This window comes from Mauremys reevesii, linkage group 14 (genome assembly GCF_016161935.1).
Source record: "Mauremys reevesii isolate NIE-2019 linkage group 14, ASM1616193v1, whole genome shotgun sequence".
Classification (NCBI taxonomy): domain Eukaryota; kingdom Metazoa; phylum Chordata; order Testudines; family Geoemydidae; genus Mauremys; species Mauremys reevesii.
The window spans coordinates 32,399,542-32,425,575 of NC_052636.1; the positions used below are offsets into that span (position 1 = coordinate 32,399,542).

Genomic DNA, 26,034 nt, shown 5'->3' on the forward strand with positions numbered 1-26,034 from the left:
GCAGGCAAAGAAAACAAGGGAGGTCAGTGGAATTTGTGGGATACTTGGCACAAAGAATAGTCCATGGTTTTAACCCCCAGCTCATTTTTAAGCAGTAACATCCCAAGGCCAGCTTCCTTGGCTCAAAGTGGCAGGAGAGTTATTATGATTATAAATCATATTCATTACCTTAGTGCTAAGGAGCAACTAACAGTGGGTCCCCATTGTGCTAGGCAAAGTACAAACACAGAATAGTAGCTGGCCCATGCCCTGAAGAATTTACAATCTAAATACACAAGACAGACATAGAATGGGGGAATGGATAGACCCCACTATCTCTTTCACACACACACTGCTCACAGCCCCTGGAGAGAAAGCAAAGCACAGGAACTGGACATTAGTCCAGCAAACACAGTGGAGGACAAGCTGCAATCTTCACACAATGGTCAAAAAGGAGAGGCATGTGGGTCCCTGCCCATAGAGAGGGGCTGGCTACAGGCCTGATACCTGAGGGGCCATTCCGTGAGCAGACCATGGAGGCAGGTCAAAGGCTTCGCTACCCCAGAACTATGACATCGCAAAAGCACATTTTGGGGAATTAGGAAATCTAGTGACTCAGGGGTAACGGGAGGGAGAATTAAACTCCCCCAGTGGGAGGAGAAGGCTGGGGAATTACACACTAACATTCAGGAGCAACAGCCTCTCATTCTTCCGGAAAAGGAGAAGGTCAGAAACAAGAACTGGGCCACGCAGCCTCAGGAGGGACAGGCTCAGAGATCCAAGGAGCCTGGAGGGAAGACAGCTCGTGGCTGCTGCAGATGGGGAGAGGGGGGACAAGACTCTCTCCAAACTCTCACTCTTCTTGACCCCGACCTGATTTTACAATCTATGACCCAGTCTCACGTCTTGTGGGCAATTTCATACTCGCTAGAGGTAAGATGTCATAATCAGAGTATTGCTTATTAGCTTGGACCATGCATGGAGGGGCAAGGAGGTGAACATAGATAAATGGGTTATTAAGGGCAGGTCGACACTACAGCCGGGATTGACACACTGAGATTGATCTAGCCGTGGTCAATTTAGTGATACGATTTAGTAAACGTGGCCTAAGCTTGCTACAGTTCAGGGCCTTATATTAAGTTGAGGCTTTGTGAGAGTGGTTATGCTGAAGTCTGGGATTTACCTGAGGTTTGGGTACGGATTCAGGGTTAAAGGTCTGGGATCCCCCACAGCTCTAGATCCCCAAACCTCTCCTCCCTCCCACTGATCCACCCAGCCCACTTCCTGGGTGCCCTTCCTCCACACTCCCCTCTCCTTCTTCCCATTACTGGCAGCTGGCACCACCTCCGGCACCTTGGGAGCTTCTTGTGTTCCCTTCTCGTCTCTCATTACCTTATCCCTCCCTGCTGCCTGCTAGTCTATGGGAGACAAGGAAAAAAACGGGGGACAAAGAAACTTGTCAAAACTTGGATGATGAATAAAGGTATAAAGTTATTACTGCTCAGGTTCTTTAGAGACCCCACAGCTTCTAATAACCCAGGGACAGGACTCCTTACCCAGTGAGGTCACCGTCTTATAGTTCTCCTGCATGACATCCCTGTAGAGGGCTCTCTGAGTGGGGTCCAGCAGAGCCCATTCCTCCTTTGTGAAATACACAGCCACCTCCTCGAAGGTCACCGGCCCCTGAAAGAGCAAGAGTCCAACACTCAGTACCTGCTGCCCCACTCACAACCCCACTACTCACAGAACAGTAGCACCAGGTAAATGGAAGCTCCGGGAGGCACATGTTAACAGAGTCCCACCTCACCTTGCCTAGAACAGCCAGGTAGCATCAGAGGGTAGAAAGAGAGAACCTTTGTGTCTCCCAGCTGACAGACGGAGGCAGGGTCATCACATTTATCATATACCTACTAGCCAGAGCTTAATATAGGAGATGGGGCTGTCTCTGGACCTTGCTGGTGGCTCCTGGTAGGAATCCCAACACTCTCAAATAAAATATATGGAAGAAAAGGGAAGTCAATAGTAAAGAATCTAAGTTAGAAGGTCAGAATTGTAGAAAGTTGGCAAGGGAAGCTAACAGAAATCAATGATCAACCAATGAAAATAAGAAGGAAGTTTTAAAAGTACAAAATTAATCCTAACAATGGTAGTGCTACATTACTAGATGGAAATGGCAGAATAATCAACAAACATGCAGAAGAGGTAAAAGTGTTCAATAAACATTTCTCTCCTGGATTTGGAGAAAAACAGATGATGTAACTCATATCATAAGATGTTGACGCTGACAGTCTTTCCATTCCAGAAGTAACTCATGAGGATGTTAAACAGCAGCTATTAAAGTTAGATGTGTTTAAATCAGTGGGTCCAGAGAACTAGAGTTCTGAAAGACCTGCTGGAGGAGTGTGGTGGACTGTTAATGTTGACTTTAATTAGGACTTGGAACACTTGGGAAATTCCAGAAGACTGGAATAAAGCTAATGCTGTGCCAATATTTAAAAACTATCAAAGAGATGACGCAGCTAATGACAAGTGTGTCAGTCTGACATCGATACTGGGCAAGAGAATGGAGCAGCCGATACTGGATTTCATTAATAAAGAAAAGAGGGTAATATAATTAGTACCCATTAAAAAGGTGTAGACACAATAGATCCTATCAAACTAACTGTATATCCTTACTGGATGAGATCAAAGGTTTGGTTGCAGCTAATAGTACTGATGTAATATACGTAGGCATATGAGTTGCTTCAGCACAATATTTTGACTAGAAAGGTACAAAATACACACGGCATACATTAAATAGATTAAAAACTGGGATTTTAAATAGGTAACCATGGTTGAGTGGATTTCTTTCTAGGGGGTTCCCGTAAGATTGGATCTTGGCCCTGTGCTATTTAACGTTCTTATCCATGACCTGGAAGAGAATATAAAATCATCACCGATAACGTTTGCAGTTGCCACAAAGATTGGGGGTGGGGGTAACTAATGAAGTGTCAGTAGGTTCAGGCTCCAGCACTGGGAGTCTGGGAAGTTTTCCCAGCCCTGGCTGGGGGGTTATTTCCTGTTCCACAAAGAGGGCAAGTTCCATTCCCAACACCTGTGCCTTGACATTAGGAGCTATCTGACACTACAGCCCATATTCAGCATAGTGGCAGGATTATAATATGATTAGGACATGAGGCATTTTGTACAAGATGAGTCACGTGCGGTGTCACTGGAAAAGTTATGATTTGCTGAATATGATTATCCTACCTGTGTGCATGGATCATGTTTGTATCTGAAGTTATGGATATTGACTCTGTATCTGTCTTTCAAATGTGCTTACTCTGAGTAACACCCACAATGAGCCTTTCAGGTACAACAGTGAAGAAGCCGGACAGTGCTGATGGTTCAGCAACAAAGACATGTGACCAGACCACATGACAATGAACTTCATTTTGGTACCTGTATTTTTCCACAAACTGGACTGGGAACTGAGTTTAGAACAAAGGGTTCCTGCCATATGGAAAAGCTACATAAGGTGGGTGTGACATCATCTCTTGGCTTCATTCCCCACACAAGAGAACTCCTGAAAGCACCTGAGGAACAAAGACTGAACTGGGGGATGTGCTGGTCCCAGGGTAAAGGGATTTCTACCTTCTGTATGGAAACCTGGTGGACCGCTTATAGCATCAGTCAGGGTGAGAAACTGCTAATTCAAATTCTATCCATCTAGTATGTTAGGCTTGGTTTGAGTTGTTGGTTATTTGCTAAGTAATCTGCTTTGATCTGTTTGCTAACACTTATCGCTGGGAAATTAGCTGTTGTCTCTCTCTCCTTGAGTGGCTCAGGTAAAGCACTCAGGTAGCTTAGTTGGATGCATGGCGCCACCTGCTGTCGTGTTGGGTGATAACAGGCCCTGGAGAGGCTGGCTGAATCTTCAGCAAAGCAGTGTGAGAAGGGCCAGCCCAGCTTGAGGGTTAGAGGGCACAGCGGTTCCCAGAAGCCCCCCAGACTGCACCCTGGGGTGACAACCCATCACACCCTACATTACACAAGTCTCAGCAGGTTTGTCACATCCTGTCCCCTCCCTTTCTCCACCCAAGATATTTCCTGCCTCCCACCAGTGGTGAGCTCCAGCTGGTTCGCATGAACTGGTTGTTAAATTTAGAAGACTTTTTAGAACCGGTTGTTCCAGGACAACCAGTTCTAAAAAAGCTTTTAAATTTAACAAAGGCTCGGGCAGCTGTCCACCCGGCCCCCGGCCCCAGCTCGCCTCCCCCTCTCCTGTGAACGCTCCGCCCTCCTTCTCCTCCCCCTCCCCTGCTTCCCACGAATCAAATGTTTGCGGGAAGCCTGAAACAAGCAGCAGGCAGGTAAGCCGGGCCGGGGAGGGGGGACAGCGCGCGCGGCCCAGTCCGGCTCCACCTGAGCGGCTCCCCCTGGCCCCGGCCAAGCACCCCTGGCTCGGGCTGGTCCCGGCTGAGCGGCTCTGATCTGGCCCAGCACGGGCTCTGCAGCACCGGTCCCGGCTGAGCGGCTCCAGCCCGGATCGGGGAGTCGGGTCCTGTGGTGCCAGTCGTAGTCCTGGCAGAGCTGGCCGCGGTCCCGGCCGAGCGGCTCCAGCCTGGATCGGGGAGTCGGGTCCTGCGGCCCATTCGCAGTCCCGGCAGAGCGGACCCGGTCCTGGCCCCAGGCAGTGTGGTAAGGGGGCAGGGAGGGGGTGTTCGGTGGGTTGTGGGGAGTGGATAGGGGTCGGGGCAGTCAGAGGGCAGGGTACAAGGGGGGTGAATGGGGGCAAGGGTCCCGGGGGGCAGTCAGGAAGGAGCAGGGGTTGGATGAGGTGCTGGGGGCAGTCAGGGACAGAGAGAAGGGGTGGTTGGATGGGACAGGAGTTCTAGGGGGCACCAAGAATGAGAGGAGGGGTTTGATGGGGCGGCAGGGGCAGTCAGGGGACGAGGGGATGGGTCAGGGGTCCCCGGGGGGGTGTCAAGGAGCATGGGGGGTTGGATGGGGCACGACCCCTGGGGGGGCATGACCCCCTCGTGAGGTGAGGACAAGGGAACCTGTTGTTAATATTTTGGCAGCTCATCACTGGCTCCCACCATCCTATACGTTTACTGCTTCTCTCCCTCCAAGCAGAACCCACCACCAGCTCCCTGGGAATCCCTTACCTGAGCCAGCTCCACTGCAGCCATTTCCTTCCTGCTGAGAGGAGGGGATGATTTGGGGCGAAATGTGGATGTTATTCTGCACCCTGCCAGGGCGAGAAGGACAAGGTGAGAGAATTCAGACAGGGCTTCTGTCCTTTCCACATGTCGATTCCCCCCAGCATTTTCCCTGCTAATGGACATTCTAGGTTCTACCACACTGTGAAGCACAGAGTGACCTTATCCTAGTACAGGCCTAGCCCCCTCCTACCAGGGTGCAACCCTCTGACAAATGGTGAAACCCTCCCAGCAGCAGAGTCTCTCTGTTACACTTATCAAGTTTGCGGGTGATACCAAGCTGGGAGGGGTTGCAAGTGCTTTGGAGGATAGGATTAAAATTCAAAATTATCTGGACAAACTGGAGAAATGGTCTGAAGTAAACAGGATGAAATTCAATAAGGACAAACCCAAAGTACTCCACTTAGGAAGGAACAATCAGTTACACACATACAAGACAGGAAATGACTGTCCAGGAAGGAGCACTGCAGAAATGGATCTGGGAGTCACAGTGGATCACAAGCTAAATATGAGTCAACAGTGTTACACTGTTGCAAAAAGCAAGTACAATTCTGAGCTGTATTAGCAGGAGTATTGTAAGCAAGACACGAGAAGAAATTCTTCTGCTCTACTCCGCACTGATTAGGTCTCAACTGGAGTAGTGTGTCCAGTTCTGGGGCCACATTTCAAGAAAGATGTGGACAAATTAGAGAAAGTTCAGAGAAGAGCAACAAAAATGATTAAAGATCTAGAAAACATGACCTATGAGGAAGATTGAAAAAACTGGGGAAGACTCAGGGGACACGATCACAGTTTTCAAGTACAGAAAAGGTTGTTACAAAGATGCCGGAGAAAAATTGTTCTTCTTAACCTCTGAGGATAGGACAAGAAGCAATGGATTTAAATTGCAGCAAAGGCGGTTTAGGATGGAGATTAAGAAAAGAACTTCCTAACTGTCAGAGTGGTTAAGCACTGGAATAAATTGCCCAGGAGGTTGTGGAATCTCCATCACTGGGGATATTTAAGAGCAGGCTGGACAAACACCTGTCAGGGATTGTCTAGATAATACTGAGTCCTGCCTTGAGTGCAGGGGACTGGCCTAGATGACCTCTCGAGGTCCCTTCCAGTTCTATGATTCTATGAACCAAAGGCCAGAGACGAGCAGAATCAAAGGAGTCACTCTGGGGATTCTCCCTGTCACTGTCCCCAAGGCAGCTCTCTCAGGTTTACAAAGCTGTTTGACGTCCAGCCTGTATCCAGTCTCTGGCAGTGCCCCCTTCATGGGCTGGGCCTAGTTTTAGCCTCTGGCAAGTGTGACCCCAGGGGCACTGAGGCCTTCTTGCCTCAGCACATCTTGTTCCTTTCTGTGGCTCCCCAGTGAGTCCCAATGAGTAGATACTCCTCATACAGACTGTGAACATAAGAACATAAGAGCTGCCCACTGCATCAGACCAATGGTCCATCTAGCTCAGTGGCCAATGCCAGGTGCTTCAGAGGGAATGAACAGAACAGGTAACCATCAAATGATCCACCCCGTCACCCATTCCCAGCTTCTGGGAAACAGAGGCTAGAGACACCATCCCTGCCTAGCCTGCCTGTGACACTGGCAGATGAGGTGTTAGCTCTTGCAAAAGCCCCCATGTCTTCATTGAACAGGGACAAACTCATCGCTGGAATCAGTCTGACTCACCTGTGTTAGTATTAGGTATTAGGATTATAAGAATGCGCTTACACTTTATTAAATGCTTGTGAGTTGCTCCCTGGGTTAATATCTGACTAGTTGCATTGTGGCTCTGTAAATCACCAGACAGGAGAGAGACTTTACCTAGGTGAAGTGCTGATTGGCAACGGAATGCATTACACCCTGCCTGGCAGGAAAGGTCCATCCACACCAGATAGACTATTATGGGATGTTAAAGATGACAAAACACTGTTGTTGTGCTCTTGACTTCACATTAGCTGACTTTGCAGCTCAGAGCACATGGCAGGAAGGGGATGAAAAACCCCATACAGAAGGAACTGATGATCTGTATGCTGCTTGGACTCGGGGGGAGGGGGGGGGGGCAAAGTTTCTAGGCATAAGCACGAGATCCCCAGCTGCTTAGCCTGGGTTAGTCCTAAAGAATATGCAGAGCTGGCTTATTATAGAAGCTTCTATTACCTTTTGAAATTTAAGACTGTAACTCGTCTGCATCTATAGGATTACCAGCTTTAATTTTGTAAACTCTCCTTTCCTTTTAAATAAATCTTAATACAGGTTATTACAGGACTGGCTACAAGTATTGTCTTTGTTGTGAGATCTAAGATTCAATTGACCTCAGTAAGTGACTGGTCCTTTGGCATGAGGTCAGGCTTGACAAAGCCCTGGCTGGGATGATTTAGTTGGGGATTGGTCCTGCTTTGAGCAGGGAGTTGGACTAGACACCTCCTGAGGTTCCTTCCAGCCCTGAGATTCTATGATTCTATGACTGGCAGTAACCTGAACATTGCTGTGATTCGTGGGGTAAGGCAGTGGTTCTCAACTAGGGGTCCTGGGCCCCCTGGGGGCCACTAGCAGGTTTCAGGGCAGGGGCCAAGCAAGGGCAGCATTAGACTCACTGAGGCCCAGGGCAGAAAGCTCCAGTCCCAGTGCATGGGGCTGAAGTCCAGGGCCCTGAGCCCCCACCCGGGGCTGAAGCCAAAGCCTGAGCAATGTAGATTTGTGGGGCCCTGTGGCACGGTGCCCCGAGAGAGGAAGAAAGTGCTCTGAGGACACAGCCAGAGGGCTGAGCCCTGACACACGACTGGCTCATAGGGTCTCTGCAGTCAGGAAGGGCTCGCAGCGAGGGACGCCTGGCAACTGATGGCTGGAGAGGTGAAGAGGTTTGGGGCATGGTGGGGGAAGAAGCATCTGGGACTGGATAACCTGGGGCAGGGCAGTCTCCATAGGGGACACTTGCTCCTCCTGTGCCCTTTCCACACCCTCTTGCGAGGCGAGAATGACCACCCTGTCCCCACCCCAGCGGCAGCCGTGTCTCAGGACTCTCCCCAGTTGCACCCACTAACTCTCTTCCCTTTGGGGTATAGCTCGGGGCAACAAATTACCACCAAGATGAACCCAGCTGGCTGCTGCCTGTTCTGGTGCCACAGGGGCCTCTGGTGGGTGAAAGGCAGAACTGTAGCACTTCTCAGGCAGAACGTATCTTCTTCAAGCCAAAAAAAAGAAATTCTGCGCTGGACGTGAATTCTGTGTGTACGCAGCGGTGCAGAATTCCCGCATGAGTAACTCACACCTGGCACAAACACAACCTGCTCGCTCCCATCTCTTCTCCCTATGTGTCGAGTCCCAGAGCTGCTGCTGTCATTAATGCACACAGGCTTTCACTCCCATTAGTGCTGGCAAGACCCAATCCAGCGACAGGACTGAACCCTTATTTCCCTATCACATGGGACAGTCTCAGCTGAGAGGGAGGTGTGATGGGGAGGGGGTACAATGGGGAAAGTTGTTGTACCCATGTTGGTCCCAGGACAGCAAAGAGGTATTTTTAATTGGTTCTAAAAAAATTACCTCCCCCACCTTGTCTCTCCAAGAGATCTGAAAGTGGCAGGAGGAGACAAACAGGAAGACAGAGCTCAGGACTCTAAACCAAACATTTTAAACCCCTGAAAGAAACTACATTTCCCTTCTGCCCCTGGGTATGTTTGTATCCTCTGTGAGGGACCACCCCATTCCCCTCACAGCAGCAACGGGAGACTGCAGCCAGCCCCAGATGGTCTTTCCCAATCCTGGGATGTTTGTTGTCACAAAGATTGTGTGTGGTGGGTGCACGGGCTGGGGACAGCCGGACTGATCTGCAGATTGGAAAGTCAGGGCAATCTAGCACAGCTTGGGAGCTGTGGGCAGGGGGAGCAGTTCTAGAGCTGGGCCTCTGTCCTCTCTAGCTCGCATGGCAGATGGCTCTGGCAGCATCAAGTGGGTCCATTACTGCAGGGGAAGGTGGGGTAGTGTCTGAGATCAGGGTGAGAATTGCTCAAGAATGGGGGATGGAACTCACCTCCCCACCCCTCTGCAGAGCTCAGCAACTAGGGCTTTATCCAGTGAAGTGAAATTCACTCTGGGTGACTTTGAGCCAGCCACTGAGAGCTCCTTGTGCCTTCGGTTCCACACTGGCCACAGGAGTTGACTAGTTCTCCCTCCCCAGACTGCCGGGGGCAGCCAGTGATCATTAGTGGGTTATGGGAATTAGAAGATGAAAATTCACTAAGAACAATGATATTTGTGTGTTTATTATTAAATCCCCAGACACCCACCAATCCCCATCCTCCTTCCGATGAGCTATAAATATCTAAGGGACTCAGCTACGGATCCTGCAGTCAGTTCCTGCCCTTCCCCACTTTCTAAAGCAGCACTTTAAGAACAGGGCAGGAAACATGTAAATACTTTGAACCAAATTCCAGAAGCTGCTGAGCATGGAGAAGTTAAAATGAAACCAAGATTCCGTCTCTCCAAAGACCTAGTGCAAAATAACAGATGCTCCCCAGAAATCTGAAATGGCCACTTCATAACTGATAAAATGTTATTAATCTGTTCACTTCTGGGAATTACCACTAAGAGAAACAACCCAGTGACGGTGATTTCCTGAGGAAAAGATCTCATGTGTCTTTAGATCATACCGATTTGTAACCTGGAACGATATACACTAAAATGCCTAATTCGTAGCCCTATGGCAATTGCCTGGTGTCACTACAGGGCAGAATTAAGGTTGGTGCCTTAGTTGTGAATTTCCATCCCCTAGCATATTGCAATTGCTGTTAAGTGGGTTTGACAAAATTCATTGTGTCTATTTCTTTCTTGTAATTTCAACAGATAGCGATATTTATTTTTAAGCCCTTTTTTCAATGTTTACAATTTCAATGTTCAGAGCTGTGGGAAGTTATGGGGGTCGTCAGACAATTATTTAACTGTTGAGAGTCCAAAAGCCAAATCATAGAACTGTTCAAAGAGAAATTGTCAATGTCACACCCAAAATATACAGTGTAAATATCCTTAAATCAAACCCCACTTTCTCCAGAAGCATTTCTGTACATTACCTATATAAATATTTTTTCATTTGTGTGTGTGTGTACAGTGAAATTAACATTTACTGCAATTTATTAATAAAAATCCAATCCTGTCAAGCATAATTTTAAGTAATGAAGTACTTGAATTCTTTCGCTTCCTAGACGGGAATGTTTCACTTCAGAATAATTACACCCTCCCTGTGATGTATTTCACTCTCAGTAGTGTAACCCCCTCGTGATGTAGCTCCTGTCTAGGAGCTCTGCTGAAGCCAGTGGCATTATGATCAGGTGACACTGACATAAGCAGAGACACATGGGGGAGGATGAGGTAACATGGAGGCTATCAGAGTTGAACATGGCTGTTAGAGCAAACGCTCTCTCAGCCTCTCCTCTCTCCCACCTCCCAGCGTCAGTAATTTTGAATCGTTCCCTGAAATCTAAATAGCCCCAGTATGAGAGACAGTGATTAACGCAGGTACCTTAGGGGCTGCAGCGCCAACCCCCTGCCTGGACGAGGAGGGTGAAGAATTGCAGTAGAAATGGGTTAGGTTGGGAGAGGGCACAGCTGATGGGGGACTGGGAGCTGAGTTGACCAAGAGGCCAGAACTCATGGGAGGTTTAGGAGAAGAAGTCAACAGGACTGCGTAGAGGCATTTCAGTGTATTTTCTTCATTAACCATTCTGCCATGTAGACTCAGGGCTTGGCTACACTTACAAGTTGCAGCGCTGGGAGTTACAGCGCTGCTCATGCAGCTGTGTAAGGGCCAGCGCTGGAGTGTGGCCACACTGACAGCTACCAGCGCTGCAGTGTGGCCACACTTGCAGCACTTTCCAGCGCTGTATTGAGAGGTGCATTGTGGGCAGCTATCCCACAGAGCACCTCGTCCCATTTTGGCGCTGAGTATTGTGGGAAGGGGAAGGAAGTGTGCGGGTCATTCCGCTTCCTGTTTGCCAGCGCCCCGTGGTGCATCGCTTCACATCCCAGCATTCACTCTTTCCGGCAGCGTTTGGCGCCATTGTGAGTGTCTTTCTGTTACTCTCTGTGAATCGCGATTTCTGTGGCAAATGGAGCCCGATCTGCTGAGGACTCTGCTGATGAGTGTCACCAGCACAACACGTTTGGCAGTCGAGCTATTCCTTCAGCTCCAAAGTGACAGTGAGGAGTCCGACGATGATATCAATATGGATTTGTCTGCCGCGTGTGACACTACAGTGCTTGCGGCATTCACGGAAATGCTCAGCACCGTTGAACGCCGCTTTTGGCTCGGGAAACAAGCACTGAGTGGTGGGATCACATCGTCATGGAAGTCTGGGATGATGAGCAGTGGCTGCAGAACTTTCGTATGAGAAAAGCCACTTTCATGGGACTGTGTGCTGAGCTCGCCCCCACTCTGCGGCGCAAGGACACAAGATTGAGAGCTGCCCTGACGGTGGAAAAGCGGGTGGCTATTGCAATCTGGAAGATGGCAAATCCAGACAGCTACCGGTCGGTCAGGAACCAGTTTGGTGTGGGAAAGTCGACCGTGGGAATCGTTTTGATGCAAGTTTGCAAGGCAATTAATCGCATCCTGCTAAGAAAGACCGTGACTCTGGGGAGCGTGCAGGACATTGTGGATGGCTTTGCACAAATGGGTTTCCCTAACTGTGGAGGGGCGATAGATGGGACGCATATTCCTATTCTGCCCCCCCCCACCTGGCATCAGAGTACGTTAATCGTAAGGGGTATTTCTCTATGGTTCTCCAGGCGCTTGTGGATCACCGCAGGCGTTTCATTGACATTTACACAGGCTGGCCTGGAAAGGTGCATGATGCACGCATCTTTCGGAACAGTGGCCTGTTCAGGAAGATGCAGGCAGGACTTTTTCCCAGACAGGAAGATCACAGTAGGGGATGTCGAAATGCCCACTGTGATCCTTGGAGACCCCGATACCCGTTACTGCCTTGGCTCATGAAACCCTATACAGGGAAGCTTGACAGGAGCAAGGACCGGTTCAACTACAGGCTGAGCCGGTGCAGAATGACTGTGGAGTGTGCTTTTGGGCGTTTAAAGGCTCGCTGGAGATGTTTGTATGGGAAGCTAGACTTGGGGGAAAGCAGCATCCCGCGGTTATAAGCGCTTGCTGTACCCTCCATAATATTTGTGAAGGAAGGGTGAAACATTCAGTGAGGCATGGACCACCGAGGTTCAAGTCCTGGAGGCTGAATATGCACAGCCAGAGAGCAGGGCTAATAGAGAGGCCCAGCACAGGGCTTCAAGGATTAGGGATGCCTTGAGGGAAGAATTTGAGGCTGAAAGCCAACAGTAATGTTTGCTGCCTTGCATGGGAGTGAATTGCACTGCTTACACTGTTATTCTATTATCCATAATAATAATATGATTTGCAGTGCCTCTTTCTTTACTGGGCTAAGGTATCTTTCACTATCTGCTATAATAAAGACTGTTTTCAAAGCCAAGAATTGTTTTATTGAAAAGAAAAACGTCCTTGACAGACAGACAGACACACAACATTTCATTAACACAAGAGGGCAATGGTGTGGGTTGGTGAACTGTACAGTCACAAGTTTGCATATGCCATGTCTGGATTGCTGTTTAATGAATCCTGCACTTCAGGGTTCATATACTGCATGGTGATTGGGGTTGAATGCAGAGGGTAAGGGTGGTGGTAGGTATCAGGGCTGGTTGGGGAACGTACAGGTGTTGGAGGCAGCTGGTGGTGGTAAGAGCCTGGATGCTGGGGAAAGGTGGTTGGAGCTGACATTGGGGCACAAGGCACAAAGGACGGGGCGGGTGGGGGAGTAGCACGGTAGTGCTCTGCTTGCATGGCAACGAGTGACTCTATAGACTCCGCTTGGCGCTCCAGGATGCTTAGCAGCCGCTCCGTGCTTTCCTCTTGGCCACTGCATTTCTCTTGCGGGTCCTGCTTTCTTTCTCTCGCCACTCCTTCAATTCTTTTCTCTCTGTAGCAGAGTGCTGAAGAACAGTTTTCAGCATGTCCTCTTTGCTCTTTCGGGATTTTTCTCAAATTTTGAAGCCTCTGTGATGTTGAACATCTGGGCAGTCCAGTACTCAAGGTCACTGTAGACACAGAAATGACAACATTTAACACGGGCAGCATTGTATCCACTATCTCCAGACATGAATTGTTACACTGAGGGAGTTCTCACTTGCAAGTTCTCACTTGCATTCTTTATCCCAAAAGGAAAACACAACAGAAGCCACGAAATGGTGAGTGAGGAGTGTTTACTTATATAGGGAGAAGAGGGGCTTGAGTGAGAGGGAGCTGGTTGCTTGGGTAATCTGGAGTGCTAGAGGGTTGAGTGAAGATGCAGATGCAGGGTGATCTTATCTCCCTATCTCTTCACTAAAGAGTCTCCCAACATTTTTCACAGGACTTAATCCTGGAAGATGTTTCCCTACTGCGAGTCACTAGGGAACAGCGGGGGGCTCTTTTAGAGCAATGTGGATTCCGCCCGGGACCCTATGCGGCGTGCCTGTGTTCAGAAATGGTCCCCCCCCCACTGGCCGAAGAGTGGCGGACGCGTCACCGTCACTGGGACAAGGGACACAGTGGCTCTGCCTATAAACCTGCGCAGGCATATTGCCCACGCTCTGGATGAAGCTTTTGCTGAGATAACTGAAGCAGATTACCGCGACGTGATAGACCACATCAACGGGCTATTCCACATCTAGACGCTGCCATGCATGCATCCATAACCCCCCTTCCTCTCCAGAAACATTTCCACCCAGAAAATAAAAGCCGCTTACCGGTACCCCGCTCCTCTGCTTGTCCTTCTGCAACTGCTGGCTGCTGCGATTGGGTACTTTCCTCCTGGCTTGAGAAGAGCTCCTGGCTGCATGCCTCCAGGGAATCTGCGGTTTCTTCCCCCATCCCAGGAGCTTCACTCGCGGTTTCCTCTCCCCCCCCCGCAGCCTCCTCCTCCTCCTGTCCCCCAGCCTGCTCAGAAGTGTCCATCGTTACCCTGGGATTGGCAGTGGGGTCACCCCCAAGTATCTTGTCCATCTCCCTGTAAAAACGGCAGGTCGTGGGAGCAGCTCCGGATCGGCGATTACCCTCGCGGGCTTTGTAATAGGCACTCCGCAGCTCTTTAACTTTCACCCTGCATTGTAGTGCGTCCCGTTCATGGCCCCTATCCAGCATGGCCCTTGATATCTGCTCAAAGATATCGTAATTCCTACGGCCGGAGCGCAGCTGTGCCTGAACAGATGCCTCACCCCAAACACTGATGAGGTCCTGCAATTCACCTGTGCTCCATGCTGGGGCTCGTTTGCCGCGTGGAGGCATGTAACTGATTAACTGATTGCACTCCACACCTGGCTGCAGCAAACAGGAAGGAGATTTTTAAATTTCCCGGGGCATTTAAAGGGCGGGTCACCTGAGGCAAGAGCAGTAGAGTGCAAACTGATGTGCAGAGTGGCTGAACAGGAATTCTGGGATAGCTCCTTATTCCCTGGAGGACAGGTAAAGCGCTGGTGAGTGTCCACACCTGCTGAGCAGCGCTGGTGTCACCAGCGCTGCACTCCTTATACCCCTGCCGGGATGGGTTTTCAGCCAGCGCTGCAACCAGGGAGTTGCAGCGCTGGTTGTGCCCTGCAAGTGTGGACGGGGTGTTAATTGCAGCGCTGGAAAGCCTCCACCAGCGCTGCAACTTGTAAGTGTAGCCAAGCCCTCAGACTTTAAAGGTCAGAAGGGACCATTATGATCATCTAGTCTGACCTCCTGCACAAAGCAGGCCATAGAATCCTACCCATCCACTTCTATAACAAACCCCTAACCTACGTCTGAGTTACTGAAGTCTTCAAATTGTGGTTTGAAGCCCTCAAGCTGCAGAGAATCCTCCAGCAAGTGACCCATTTGGGCTTTGGCTACACTTGCAAATTTGCAGTGCTGCAGCAGGGTGTGAAAAAACACCCTCTCCAGCGCTGCAAATTGCGGCGCTGCAAAGCGCCAGTGTGATCAGAGCCCCAGCGCTGTACATTAATCCCCACAGGGAGGTGGAGTACGGCAGCGCTGGGAGAGCTCTCCCAGTGTAGCCAAAGCCTTGGAAACTTTTCATTCACATCTAAACACCTTGGAGCTAAGCTGGGTTGATGCATTTCCACTTACAGCGGTACAGTTGTAATTAGGTGCTTAATCAGATGCTCATGCAGCACAAAGCAGTCAATAATGGGTGTGCTTTCATTCATTAACTTGACTGTGTGCTGTGCATCGCTTTGAAAAAAAGATGCTGTGAGGGAGTGTCAAAATTGTAGGCATTAAGAAATGGTAAGTAGGTGTCAGTTCATTTCTCATGCGTTTCTCTCCTAATTTTAATGTCAGTTTTGAATCAGTATTAATACCATGTTGTTTTAACAGAAGTAGGGTCCATTTGTATAATTGTTTGCAAGATTTCATTGGATATTGTGACCCAGCCGTCTTCACCTTTTATTTTCAGATTCCTAAATACAACCCAGCACACCTATCCTGACAGACTGCAGGCCCTGGCCGGTGATTTGTCAATTGGAAGTGACAGAGGAGGAGAAAGACCTGGGTGTATTGGTTGATCACAGGATAATTATGAGCTGCCAATGTGATGCAGCCGTGAAATAGGTTAATGCAGTCCTAGGATACATCAGGTGAGGTATTTCCAGCAGACACATGAAAGGCTTAGTACTGTTATACAAGGCACTGATGAGACCTCATCTGAAATACACCTCTACCTTCTGGCCTTAAAGTCTGTGAGTCTATCAACTGTGCCTTGCGTTGCACATACACTGATGGAGCTCAGGGCCCCATCCTGCTGCACATGGCAGAGACCCTGATTGAGATCAGCACCCCCATTCTGCTGGGCTCTGCACAGACAGAGACGGACAGTCCTCGCTCCAAAGAGATCACAATCCAAGTAGACAACAGGGAGGAGGAAAACACAGAGGGGCTGTGACTTCCCCCAGGTCACCAAGCAGGTCAGTGACAGAGCCAGGAACAGACCCCGGTAATGCCAGAGTCCCGTCACCCGCAGCTTGGGAAGGTCCCCAGACTCCTTTGTATTAGGCTGCAGGAAGAGGTGGTTTGTCCATGGATGCACAGGCTGTCTTGGCAGGCAGCTCAGCTGCGGTCCCTGCACACAGCTGGGGGGTGTCCCCTGGGTCAGGAGAAGTCAGTGTCCAGTCCTGTGGGACTGTGCTCCTGGCTCGTACCTCCAGCACTCACTGCTGCCCCTCCCTTACCAGCTGCACTGTTCAGCCAGCCCCAGGCCTCTGTGAGGTCACTGCCCCCCGTCCCCCATCTCCTGCAAGCCTTCAAACAGGGACATGGTGCACCAGTGCCAATCAGAGTGCACTAGTGTAAATTCTGTCTGTACTAAGGGTTTGCACAAGTGCCTAAAACACCAGGGTGGCAGAGACCTTTAGTGCCCAAAACAGCAGTACGGTGGCAATAGAACTGGGATCTATTTCGAGCTCGGTCACGGACAGCCTGGGTAACCTTGGACACGTCAATGTTTCTCCTCCCAACTTTAGTCTCTTTACCCAGCTGCCCACTCACTGGGGTCTCCTCTCTCTCCAGAGCTGCTCACCACTACAATCTGTGTGGGTGTCCCCAGAGCTAAGACAGGTCAGCTCTGGAATAGTCTTACAAGGGGGGCTGGGGAGTCTCTGTCCCTGGAAGTTTTTAAGAACAAGGAGGACAAAGCTCTGTCAGAGATAATCTACAGATACTTGGTCCTGCCTCGGCAGAGAGAGCTGGACTTGATGACATCTTGAGGTCCCATCTAGCCCTACATGTCTAGGATGCCATGCAATATATACGTATAAAACAACATACAGAGAAAAACCGCACGACAACATGATGTCAGGCCATTCAAAAAACAACAACAATAAAACAAAAACCTACATTGCACAGCATAAAAGACACAATACTAAGGAGAAGAAAGCAACACAATGCAAACTAACACGCCTTAGGACAAAAGTACACAATGCAAAATAGGTCAACTCAAATCAACACAACACAGACACCAAACAAGCTGAGGCAAAACAATGCACCATAAAACTATGCAACACAACATGGGGCAATCACAGTTCCAAATGGCACCATGCAAAACAGCTCAGCGTAGAACAGGACACAGCACAAAAGAGAATTATTTCAATGTACGCCTGGAAGGGATCTTGAGAGGTCATCTACTCCAGCCCCCTATGCTGAGGCAGAACCAAGTGTTAGGATATAGATATTCAGGCCTGTCTGCAAAGGCCTGTACTTTAAGAATGTAGGTGTATTCTTATCACTTAGCTAGTTACAGAGGTATAAAAGAAGGAATCAAAGATCACTGTCTGTGGAATGGCCTTCTCTTACTGCGACAGGCTAAGGCCTTCAGCCAAGATGTAGTTAGGCAGCCATACGCTGGGAAGTGTCTGGTCACATCCTCACATTCCAAACTTGTCACATTGAAATAAGGTGCTATTGGGCTATTAGGAATACAACCCTGCCCTGATATTTCTATCACGTCCAGAGAAAGAGAAGAGCCTAGAAGATGTAAAAGGAAACCTGGTTTGATAGCGTCCTGTCTGGCAAGAACTCACTTATCAATAGACACAGCTGGAAAACCCTTATGTCTGTATAAATGTAGTTGTGAAATCCTCACTTCTGTATTGTTTTGTATGTTTATTTGTATGGTCTCTGTCTGGTTCTGTGATTGTTTCTGTCTGCTGTACAATTAATTTTGTTGGGTGTAAACCAATGAAGGTGGTGGAATATACCGTAATTGGTTAAATAACCATGTTACAATATGTTAGGATTGAATAGTTAAATTTCAGTAAAATGACTGGTTAAGAAATAGCTAAGCAAAACTCAGGTTTTATTATATAGTCTGCAGTCAATCAGGAAGTAAAGGGGGGGGGGGAATGGGAACAGGGACTGGGGGAATTGGGATCATGTTTTGCTACAGGGGGAAATGGGAACAGGGGATGGGAACAGGGACAGGGACACAGGCAAGGCTCTGTGGTGTCAGAGCTGGGAAGGGGGACACTAAGGAAGGAAACTGGAATCATGCTTGCTGGAAGTTCACCCCAATAAACATCGAATTGTTTGCGCCTTTGGACTACAGGTAATGCTGCTCTCTGTTCATGCGAGAAGGACCAGGGAAGTGAGAGGGTGAAGGAATAATCCCCCTAACATCAAGTTCCCCTAGACATTCCCAGACTGGTGTATCTCTAACCTGGTCTTATAAACCTCCAATGAAGGAAATTCCACAGCCTCCCTTGGAAGTCAATTCAATGCAAACACAGACCAAAACAACGCTGTACACACACACGCTGGGCTTGGGGTTAAGGGGAGAGGCAAGAATTCAAACAATCTGGGTTAAGTTCCCAGTTTTGCCCCAAATTCTCCATGAAAACTTGAGCAAATTACTTCAGCTCTCTGAGCTTCAGTTTCCCCATCTGTAAAATGGAGAGTCGCCTCCCACCATTGGCCTATTTAGCCTTTGAGCTTTTTGTGGCAAGGCCTCTGTCCCTGTGGGCATGTCCACACTGCAGTCAGACACCGGCAGCTGGCCCGTGCCCGCTGACTTGGGCTCACACGGCTCAGGCTGTGGGGCTGTTTAATTCTGGTGTCCATGTTCCGGCTGGGGCTGCAGCCCAAGCTCTGGCACCCTCCCACCTCGCAGGGTCCTACAGCCTGGCCCCAGCCCGAGCCCAGACATCTACACTGCAATTAAACAGCCCCTTCGCCTGAGCCTGTGAGCCTGAGTCACCTGGCATGGGCCAGCTGGGGGTTTTAGTGGCAGGGTAGAGATACCCTTGTTGTCTGTTCAGCACCTGTCACAATGGGGACCCCGATCTCGGTGTCTGTGCAGAGCCCTGTGCAACAGGGGCCTGACCTCAGTCAGGGACTCTGCAACTCCCAGCATTACAGGATCCCGGATTTTGTTTAGGGCCCCTGCAGCAACTGGCAAAATGTGGGAGCAGGATCTCTGTCAGGGTCTGTGCAGTGCCCAGTACAGTGGTGCGACATGATCTGGGTCGGGGTCAGTGCAGGGCCAGACCGAATGGGGACACAGATCTCAGTCGAGGTCTCTGAAATGCCCAGCACAATGGAGGCAGCGGTTTGGGTCACAGTCATGCGCTGCGTAGCACAAGGGGGGGTGTATGATCTCGGTCCAGGTCTCAGTTTTACCTGGCACAATGTGGGGTCTGATCTCACCTGGGGTCTCTTCAGTGCCTGGCAGAACAGGACCCAGATCTCAGTTGGGGTCTCTGCAGCAGCTGTCAGAACAGGCCCACGCTCAGTACGATAAGAGCCCTGATCTCAGTCACACACCTGGGGAGAAAAGCGGGAAGATTTTTGAGCATTAGATCTCGGTATTTCAGAACTGAGGAGAAAATGGGGCACAAACTAAATATTTGCCAATATAAGAGAGAAGCACCAACATCTGGGAGATTTTGTGTCACCATTTAACAGTTGAAAGGAAAAGATGGGAAATTTGAGGGGATTATACAAGGTTATTCAATCAACAACAGAATGGGAGGGATTCTTCTTGCCCCACACTCACATGGCCGGCAGGGAGCCCTGGGTGATGCCTTGTCACAGGGGACAGGAATGGGGCTGGAGTCACAAAGTCACTATCAGTGGCGAGGGGCTGGCAGTGGGGTCTGGGAATGTGACTAGCAAGCAGTGGGTGGGGGCTGCTGGGTTGGGCAGGGTGGGGGAGGGGAAGTAGCTGGGAGGGGAAACCTGGGGCTGGACCCTCTCCATGGGGGACACTTGCTCCTCCCTCCCCTTCCTGGCCCTTCCCAGGCCCCGTTGCCAGCAGAGAGTGGCCCCCCCAGCCCAGCCCAGAGGTGTCCCTGTCTCAGGGCCCCCCCAGCCTCTGCCCATTCACCCTCTGCCCAGCTCAGGAATCCCTCGGGGGAACCATTTCCCACCCGCACAAGGACAAATCCCTGCAGGTGGGAATGGGGGAAACCCCCCAAACCTGAGACCTGAACTGGCCACTGGCGAAGGGGAGAGAAAATGGGGCACAAACGGGGGGGGGCACAGGGACCTTATCAGGGTTTGGGGGAGGGGGGTCACCCTGGGCGCTGCTCGTGGCTCTCTAGGGAGAAAGGGGCAGGACGGGGAGGAGGGGGTCCCCACGGGAGGGCAGCGGTAAAGCCGAGGGGATCTCAGCCCCCCCCTTCTCTCCCCGCTCCTCGGGGGTCACCTGCCCCCCCCCGACCATGTCCGGGCTGCACCGACATTTCCCGCCCGCCCCAGCCCGGTCTCACCCCCCAGCAGGGACAACAGGGTTAATGAAGGGCTCTCCCGCCGCGATCTGCGCATGCCCAGAGCCCCACCGGCACCAACCCTTCTCCGGCCCGGGAGAGGCTCCAACGGCCCCGCGCGAGCCAGGCAGAGCCGCAGCACGCAACGCTCCTTCGCAGCCCGGCTCCGGCTCCGTCTCCTCTGCCGACGTCACTTCCGCTTCCGGGAGAGTCAGGAACTACATCTCCCAGCCTGCCCTGGGGGCGCTTCCGCTCTCTCCGCAGCCCAGGGAAGGGAGGGTTTCAGCAAGTGAAACTGCGCATGCTCCGTGCGAGCCCCGCTGGGGGCGGGAGAACAAAGCTGCTGCTGCCGCCTCCGCGTGAGCCGGGCCCGGGCTGAGCCGCTGCTGCTCCCCGGGGGGGGGTCGGGTCTGTGCGGGGGGGCCCGGCCGGGGGGGGGCGGAGCTTTCTCCAGCTGGGCCCCGCCCGGGCTCTGCTGAGGCTCCCGGTGACGGAGCCCGGGGCGGGGCAGGTCCCGGCTCTGCGCGGTGCCCCATCGCTGCCCCGGGGCCCGGAGCTGCTGCCGCGCTGAGGCCGGGAGGATCCTTCCCGCAGCGAGTCTGAGCCGCCCCCGGCTCTGCTGTGCCCGGGACCGGGGGGGGTGAAGCGGGTCCCCCGCCTGGTGCCCCCTTCCCCGCACGGGCGGAGCGGGGCAGCCGCGGGGAGAGACCCCGGGAACGGGGCGGTGACCCCGGCTCCCAGCCCGGGGCAGGGAGGGAGGGAGGGGACGGGAGAGGGGGGGGGAGGAGAAATTAGAGGGGGGGGCAGGTTCCCAGATCTCTGTCCCCCCCCCCCCCCCGACACACACAGCAGCCTCCCTGCCCAGGGTCACTTCCCTGTGACCGAGGTGAGGAGCAGAGAGAGGAAGAACCAGCCCCGGACTCTCCCTGTTCCCCCTGCGGCAGGAGTGCGCTGCCCTGGGGGCAGTGTCAGGGGGACCCCCCCCAAGGGGGCTCCTTTGGGTCTGGTCTGGTCCAGGGTTTGGTTCACACCCTGTTGCTGGGAGGGCTTCAAAATGTCTTGGTTGGTTCCTGCTGCTGGGGGGAGCACAAGGGGGACAGGAGGGGCCAGGGGCCAGGTCTGTGCTGCACTGTGGGGACTGAGCCTGTTCCCAGCCTGGCAGAATCTACAATCTCTGTCCCCAGGGAAAGGGCCTGGGGGAATCGTGATGTGAAATGAACTAAAGCCTGTTCTGAATCCTCCACAACTGCCCTTCTCGCCCTGCCAGGCTGCACAATGATGCCCACCTCTCGCTCCAGCTCGTCCCAGCCTCCCATGGGACAGGAGAAATGGCTGTAGTGGAGCCAGCTCAGGTAGGGGTTATTGGGGGGTTGCTGGTGGGTTCCTGCTGGAGGGGGAGGGGCAGGAAATACTGAAGAGGTGGCAACTTCTGGGGAGTTAGGTCTGGAGGGGGGCAGGGAATACCCTGGGTGAGGATAGGATTGGGGACAGAGTGTGACAAACCTACTGGGACTTGTTAACATGGGCCTAGATCCTCAGAACAAACACTTGGGTGTTGGGGGAGAAAATTCCATAATTTGTGAAACAGGAAACAGACAAAGCAACTCCCTGGGCGGGGCTGGGAAAACTGACCAGACTTCCAGTGCTGAACCCTCAGCCTGCTAGCCAGGGGCTGGTGTGACATGGAAAGGGGGCACCCAGCAGGAGGTGTAGGAAGATGTCCCGGCCCTCACATCCAGCTGCTGGCAGTGGGGAGGGCGTTGGGTTCTCTACCATGGGGCTGTGCCTGGACCCTACTGGGGGCTCCATCTCCTGTATCAGCCTCTGGCTAGTAGGTCTGTGGTGGATCTGCTGGGAGAGACAAGGGGCTCTCACTTCGTCCCCTCACCCAGATGTCTCCTGGCTGCTCTCAGCAGTGTGGGGATAGGACTCTGCTGACTCTCTCAGAGCTTCCATTTGATTGGCTCCTTTCCTCCCTGAATAGTGGGGTTGTGAGTGGGGCAGCAGGTACTGAGTGTTGGGCTCTTGCTCTTTCAAGGGCCGGTGACCTTCGAGGAGGTGACTGTGTATTTCACCAGGGGAGAGGGGGCTCTGCTGGACCCCACTCAGAGAGCCCTCTGCAGAGCCGTCATGCAGGAGAACTATGAGAATGTGACCTCGCTGGGTAAGGATTCCTGTTCCCTCGGTTTTTAGAAGGAGAAATGCAGCGTTAAGGTTCATGCCAGTCCCCCAGTGCCACCTCTGCTCTGCCCTGTTTCAGCATCACCCCCGACATGCCAGAGACACCCACACTAGCCCTCTCCCCTCCCCTGTTACACAGCGCTCTGGGAACAGAGCAGTGCAGCAGAATGTCTAACATGTTCTTCTCTTTGCTAAGATAATATTTGGGTTCAACTCCATCATAGCAAACAGAAGCTTCCTCCCCCTGGCCTGCTCTCCAGTACTGAACCTCCTGCACCCAGGCCATCTGAGACTTGCACAGTGTTACTACCCCCTTGCCCTCAACCTGAGTTTTCCTTTTGAGTCACTGCCTTCACTTACCCCTCACTAAGCCCCACAGATCACTCGAACATATGCCACCAGGGTGCTGACAACCCCCATGGCAAGAACACACCCTTGGGCACCTTTGCTGACCAAGCCTACAACACTCAGCACGGAAATGAGGCAGAATTGCCCCCCAAGTTTCACATGCACCTCTCTGCATAGCACAGGCACAGCTCTGCCCAGCTGCTGCAACCAATCCCTCCATCAGCCAGTCACAGCTACAGCTGGCCCAGTGCACACAGCTACAGCTGGCCCAGTGCACACAGCTACAGCTGGCCCAGTGCACACAGCTGGAGGCATGCGGATAGGTGCTGAGATTCACACCTGTGAGCACAGCACAGACAATGTCTTAGTCTTAGTCTTTCCTCGGGTCGATTATAGGTTCATAGATTTAAGGCCAGATGTGACTATTAGGTCGTCTACTCTGACGTCCTTTATACCACAGACCATAGAATTCATCCCGTTACTGCTGCATTGAGCTGAATACCTGAGTCCCTTTGGCAGTTGGTTAACCTTTGCACGGCCCACACAGAACCATTCTCACTGGTTCTGGCTAGCTACAGGGTTAAGGGTTGGGGGAAAGTTTACATTAACTTTTCCTGGTCTGCAGAGGTTAAAGTTTACTCACCGTCCATATGGTGCAAGGCAGGAGACAGCACTGGGCAACCTTAACTCTGCATTAATGTAGCTTATGAGCATTTAGTTTCCTGTTTTAAAAAATGGATGCTTTTGCCGCTATAGCTGTATCTGTAATTGAGCTTTGGCCAGCAGAGCCATGTTGGATGGTGTGCGTGTGTGCACTTTTTCACAGCCTTAAACAATAGAGCTGGACTGGCAAAGCTTTTAAGAGCTACCTAAGACCTACCTAACTAGTTCCTCGACAGACACCTGACACGTCACCTTTAGGTGAACGAATATGCATCTACCTGGTGGGAATCCAAACCTTGCGCCCGGCACCCCCTTGGGTGGGGCACCCGTACGGCCCCCCCTAAAGGCCGGTCCTGGGTGGGGAGCAGAATTGATCCCCTCCACTGTCCCCTGTGGGGAAGAGTTTGGGGGGGGGGGGTTCAGTCCCTGATTTTTATTTTCTGTCTCTCCAGCACTTACTTGGGTTTGTTCTCTGCCTTTCCATCCCCAATTCTGAGATTTCTCCTCTCTTCTAGAGAGCGAGGAGCAGAATCCTCACCAGGAAGATGCTGAGCTCGCCGAAGCGCATGGGGAATTACTGCGAAGAGCCAAAGGGAGTGTGTCCAGCCCCCATGAGCAGGGAAAAGCTGGTGAAAATTACCCCAGACCAGAGAGAGAGCAGGGAAACCACTCAGAGGAGAGAGTGGATGAACCCATTAATTGTCAGGAACTCACAGGGACCTCAAGGAAACTACGTCCCAGGAGAAAATCCTCACGGAGCGAGAGACTACGTGTAGTGAGTGTGGGAAAAACTTCCACTACCACTCAGCCCTTATTCGACATGAGATAATCCACACGAAAGAGACACCTTACAAATGCTGTGAGTGTGGGAAAAGCTTCAATCGTACCTCAGCCCTTAGTAGGCATCAGCGAATACACAGAGGAGACAAACCCTATGAATGCCGTGAGTGCGGGAAAAGCTTCACTCAGAGATATACCCTTAACTCTCATCAGAGAATCCACACAGAAGAGCGACCCTACGAATGCTGCAAGTGCGGGAAAAGCTTCACTCAGAGATCAGCCCTTATCTCTCATCAGACAACGCACACGGGAGAGCAACCCTACGAATGCTGTGAGTGCGGGAAAAACTTCACCCGAAGCTCAAACCTTACTAGGCATCAGAGGGTCCACACAGGAGAGAGACCTTATGAATGCCGTGAGTGCGGGAAAAGTTTCAGTCACTTCTCCTCCCTTATCTCTCACCAGAGAGTCCACACAGGAGAGAGACCCCATGAATGTTGCAAGTGTGGAAAAAGCTTCTCTCGGAGCTCAAACCTTACTATGCATCAGAGGATCCACACAGGAGAGAGACCCTATGAATGCAGTGAGTGCGAGAAAAGTTTCACTCACCTCTTCTCTCTTATCTCTCACCAGAGAGTCCACACAGGAGAGAAACCCTATGAATGCAGTGAGTGCGGGAAAAGCTTCTCTCGGAGCTCAGGCCTTTCTAAACATCAGAGAATCCGTAAAGGAGATAAGCGTCATAAAAACCTTCTCTAGAGCTGTCAGGAGATTTTTTTCTTTAATTCTTTTGACAGTTCCCAGGTAGTGAGTGTTAAGACTGTTTGCATCTTTTGCACATTGTAGTCCCTCAGCTCCCACACATGAGTTGCCCACTTTTGAAGCTCGCCCGTCTTTGGGGTGGATCCTGTGGTCCTTTGTATCAACTCCATTGTCCTGCGAGTCATGGGAGGTGTCTTTTCTACCAGGAATGTCATCACCCCAGGTGGGGGAGATGGGGGGTGTCTTCAACCAGCTACGTTGAGATAAAATCTACCTGGGTCTCATCACTGTGGTTGCCGTGGAGTTAGCTAGCTTGAGTTCACTTTCCTGATGTAATAAGACAGCTATTCTTGCAGTAAAGACATGGGCTATGGATAGTCAGTGGGGTTATCTAGCACATTTCCTCCTGATCTGACCTAATCACCGTCACATTTCCTTGTCTAAACAAACCTGGAGATTCACATTTGTACTCCTCCTGCCAGTGCAAAGTTATTGTTAGAGACGTCAAGTTCCTCTTTGAGGACAGATTGTCTCATTCCCAGTTGTTCTCACATTACCCTGGATTGTGCAGAACAGCAGTTATTTTGTTGACTTTTTTTTCTCATTTAAAATATATTTAAATATGAAGAAGAGCTGGAGCAGTGTCAGGGAAATAAGGGTCATTTTAGGCTCTGTGACACTGGAAGGAGATGGGGCGACTCAGACATTCCATCCTTCCCCATCACCCCAGAACTGTTACCTTGTGCCTGAGCCATGCACAGTTCACCCCTTCGTATTCCTTCGCTTCCCAACGTGTCTGGTGGGGTCATGTTCTTGGCTGTCCATGCTTGGGAATGGTGCTTG

At 51.3% G+C, this 26,034-nt stretch overlaps 1 pseudogene; it reads left to right on the plus strand.

The window, feature by feature from the left end:
* LOC120381592 overlaps positions 1-25,167 on the plus strand; it is a 153,435-nt pseudogene extending 128,268 nt beyond the window's left edge.
* The last annotated feature ends 867 nt before the right edge of the window (positions 25,168-26,034 follow it).